We start from the raw sequence: 4,701 nt of genomic DNA, 5'->3' as shown, positions 1-4,701 counted from the left end.
TTGGACATGGATGGAATTTTTGAAAGTTTAGTAAGGAAGGGCATTTTGGTCATTTGGTAATTAAAAGAAATAAAAAGGGAAAATAAAGCCAAAATTGACTCATCTTTTTCATGGGGGCCGAAATTAGCATGGGGGAAGCCATGTCTAGGGTTTTCAAGCTTTCCAAGCTCAATAGTAAGTCCGTTCTAACCCCGTTTTTCAAGTTCTTTACGTTTTTTGAATCCCGGTAATTTGTTTAAGCTTATTCTAGCAATAATTTAAGTTAGGGTTCATATTTGGAAAAATACCCATAGGTGAAATGTGTTTATTTTGCTGTTTTATGATAGAATATGAGGTTTTAAATTATGTTAGACAACTTGTGCTACTCGGTTTTGAGTGAAAACGAGTAAAAGGGCTTAATCGGTAAAAATACCTAATAGACATTAGTATATGTTAGAGTGAGAATTTGATGTTTCCATAGAAGGGAAAAGTGATCAGCATGTCATAAAACATAAGAATAAGGGATGAAGTTTAATTCCCGAGCCTAGGGGCAAAAGCGTAAATATGCAAAAGTTTAGGGGCAAAATTGTAATTTTTCCAAAGTTTGAGTTAAGGACTGTTTTGAATAGTACATTAATTAAATAAGTAAAATATGATGTTTTAGATCCCGGAAAATGAGATTTGAACTTAGAATGAGAGAAAAATTGAAAGTTGGGAAAGTTGGTAAAATGGCCGTTTTAGTATCGAGGTAAGTTCATATGTATAATAAGCATTAATTTATGCATGTTTCAATGTAAAATTGATATATTTATTATAATTTCCGAGGTGTTGAAAGTATGTAAGTTGGTATGATAATAATACAAACAATAATGTTTGTAATTTATATTTGAAAGTTAAATTTAGTGAATTAATTGAATTATGTTAAATTAAACGATTATGGTGCCAAGTTTATGAATTGATTTAAAAATATGTCTATAGTACATGAAGTGCATTGAATTATCATACATAAATGTGATTTCTATGATTATGGATATTATGGTAAATTGTAAGTTCATATGATTTTTAATAAGGCAATGTGTAATTTAATGTTATTGCCTTGATATTAAATGAGATGTAAGTTTATATGTAAGTAATACATCAATATTACTTGTATTATGATATTTTATAATAATATTGGAAATATGTTTGTGGATAATTACTTGATTGGTGAAATTGTTGGAAAAAGAGAGAAATCCGGTTGAACCTTGAAAAGATTGGATGATCTGAGATAGTATGTAGTTAGGTCACATGTATGGTCTGTGTGCACATCATGTGTACAAGAGAGCTACAAGACATTATGATGTAGCTAGGTTGCATGGGTGATACTATGTGTACACCATGTAGACAAGAGAGCTACGAGATATATGTAGCTAGGTCGCATGCGTGGTTCCAGGTGAAGGACACCATGTAGACAAGAGAGCTACGAGATAAATTGGCTAGGTCACATGGGTGGTACTGAGTGTTCACCATGTGTACAAGAGAGTCGAACTATATGATGGGTGGAGCTATGTGCTGAAACCACCAAGTATCGAGGATTGATCCGAAGTGTTCAACAGGAGACTCTCTATGTATTGCTTTGTGAGTTTTGTGATGAATAAGTGCAGGAACTTGGTTATGTGAATGATGTATTCATTAAGTGACCAGGATGTGGTAAGGTTATAAACAAGTAAGTTATACATGAGGATGATTTTATGGTGACCTTGTGATCATGGGCCTATACTTGTGATGTATGAAATGTGGTGAAAATGATTTGTGATATGTGTGTTAAAATGAGGTTAATACAAAGAAAGTGTGAAAGAGTGAATTAGCAATAAAACTGTTTTGGACAGTAGTAGTGACGTAATTTTGAAAAATCACCAAAAATAGTAGAAATTGAATCAGAGACTGAATGAGATATCAAATTAAATCTTAATGAGTCTGTTTTCATATAAAAGAAACATAGCAAGAAAAGGAGTTCTATATTTTTAGATATTTATGTTTTTGTGAGACTGGTTAAGAATGATTACGTGATCCCCTGTTCTGAATTTGGAAAATCACAAAAATTTGGATAAAAATAATTAGAGGCTTAAACTTATATTTTTAAAATCCCTAATGAGTATATTTTCAAGATAAATCAACAAGAACATTATCTCGAGCTCATCTTGTGAGATAATTAATTTTTAGTGAAGAGAGGTCAGAACTGTCAGAATGTCAAACAGGGGAAATTTTAATGAATAAACTGTACTAATTGGCTGAACCAAAAATTATGAAAATTTTATAGTGGAATGATATGTGAGTATAGTTTCAGGAGAAATTTACAAATCTTAATTTGAAGCTCTGTAGCTCGAATTATAAATAAGTAAGTGACTATGACTCGTGTGGGCAGTTTGATATGAGCATTTATTAGTAAATTGTGAAATCGTACTTACAAGAATGCTATATACATTAAGGATGTGGAATGGAGAGGAGGAGGAGGAAAATAAATATATGTAGAATACATGGAAACTTTGGTATATGAAATATTGATATAATGAAATAAATGATATGTGTTTATAAGAAAACAGAAAGAGAATGATATGTATCATGACATGTATATATATATATATATATATATGACTAGTCTCAATGTAATGCTTGTTGGGTATGGAGTTGAATTAAAATGTTTCAGGCAAACATGTTATTTTGCGCATCTGAATTGTGGTATTTTATAAAAATATGATCTAGTTTTAAATATGAATGCTTGATGATTAAGCTAAAGATATTTGGTAAGATGATAATCTTGGTATAAATGTATAAGTGGTACTATAATAAACAAGGTAAAATGAGTATGAGATACACATGTATTATGACATACAAATGCTATGTTTGTGGTTTAATTGAGAATATTTAATCATTAAATGAATACCATGTTATATGCTTTTGATTTTGTATAAGTGTGTAAGAGATTAAGGTTGACCAAAGCTTGGAAAATAGCCTAAGTATATTCCACACAGGCAGAGACACGACCATGTGTCTCAGCCGTGTATGGAACACGACTTTGGGACACGGGCGTGTGGAGCCTTAAAGCATGAAATTTCCAAGATTTTTGTAAGTTCTCGGTTTAGTCCCGAACCCTTTCTAAAGTATGTTTTGGGGTTCGTAGACTCAAATAAGGGACTATGTGTAAGTGAATGAACGTTTTGAAAAATATAATGAAATTTTATGGCCCGTATTTTAGTTTAATGTTTGTATGTTTGTTCGGTAATGCCTCGTACCTTATCTCGGCCTTGGGTAGGGTAAGGGGTGTTACATTTAGCGAAATTTTATGGCCCGTATTTTAGTTTAATGTTTGTATGCTTGTTCGATAACGCCTCGTACCTTATCCCAGCCTCGGGTACAAGTAAGGGGTGTTACACACCTTCATTTGTTCCCTTTTTCATTGAGAAACAAAGCTAAACAGTGGTTGAATTCGTTACCACGAGGGTCAATCACTACTTGGGAACAAATGACCAAAAAGTTTTTACTAAAATATTTTTTGCCGGCTAAAACGACTAAATTACGTAATGATATCTCTTCTTTTGTGCAGATCGATTTAGAAACACTCTACGATGCATGGGAGAGATACAAGGACCTTTTGAGAAGGTGCCCTCACCATGGGTTACCAGTTTGGCTACAGGTTCAAACGTTTCATAATGGCCTGAATCCTTCGACTCGACAGATGATCAACGCAGCCGCTGGTGGAACAATCAATAATAAGACACCTAAAGATGCTTATGAATTTATAGAAGAGATGTCACTAAATAATTATTGGTGGCAAGTCATGAGGACAAAGCCAACGAAAATAGCCGGCATTTATAACGTCAATTCGGTCATCATGCTCTCTAATCAGGTAGAACTCTTGAATAAAAAAATTGATGGTTTTCTTAGTTTTTCACAGGTTCACCCAATAATGCAGTACGAAGCAAGTAGAGGTCGATCGAGCAATCCAGATTACCTACCCTATGGCTACAACATGGAGAACGAGCAGTTAAATTACATGGGTAATAATCCTTGACCTCAAAATAATCCTTATAGTAATACTTACAATGCAGGTTAGAGGAACCACCCAAATTTCTCATGGGGAGGCCAAAGGAATCAGATACCACCACCTCCAGGCTTCCAACAACCACCCTATCAATAAGACAAAAAGTCAAACCTTGAGGAGATGCTAACAAAATTCATCTCAATGTCAGAAACTCATTTTCAGAATACCGAGACAGCACTTAAAAATTAACAAGCATCGATCCAAGGGCTCGAAACTCAGATAGGTCAACTCGCCAAATTGAAATCTGAACGACCACAAGGTAGCTTGTCGGGTAACACTGAACCTAACCCAAAAGAGCACGTGAAAGCAGTTACACTAAGGAGTGGGAAAGTGTTAGCTGAATATGAAAAGAAGCCACCACAAGAAGCTGACAGAAAAGAGGTTGAACCCGAAAACAATGACAATCTAATGCCAAAAGAATATAAACCACCAATGCCATACCCAGAAAAGTTAAAGAAAGACCGCATAGATGCACAATTCGGTAAATTTCTTGAACTTTTTAAACAACTGCATTTTAACTTACCTTTTGTTGAAGCTATATCGCAGATGCCTACATGTACAAAATTTTTAAAGGAGCTTCTAACAAACAAAAGGAAGTTTGAAGACTTATCTACAGTGGAACTTAATGAGGAGTGCTCAGC

The 4,701-nt window shown here is 34.0% G+C and overlaps 1 non-coding gene across 1 annotated transcript; it reads right to left on the bottom strand.

Moving 5' to 3' along the window:
* Nucleotides 1-3,529: 3,529 nt before the first annotated feature.
* On the bottom strand, nt 3,530-3,636 carry LOC128296040 (small nucleolar RNA R71). The gene has a single exon (XR_008286588.1). It is a non-coding gene; the product is annotated as a small nucleolar RNA R71 (small nucleolar RNA).
* Between the last annotated feature and the right edge of the window lie 1,065 nt (nt 3,637-4,701).

Source organism: Gossypium arboreum, chromosome 7, assembly GCF_025698485.1.
Source record: "Gossypium arboreum isolate Shixiya-1 chromosome 7, ASM2569848v2, whole genome shotgun sequence".
Taxonomy (NCBI): domain Eukaryota; kingdom Viridiplantae; phylum Streptophyta; class Magnoliopsida; order Malvales; family Malvaceae; genus Gossypium; species Gossypium arboreum.
Note: the sequence above shows the minus strand (reverse complement) of the source record. Positions and strands in the feature narration are given on the sequence as shown.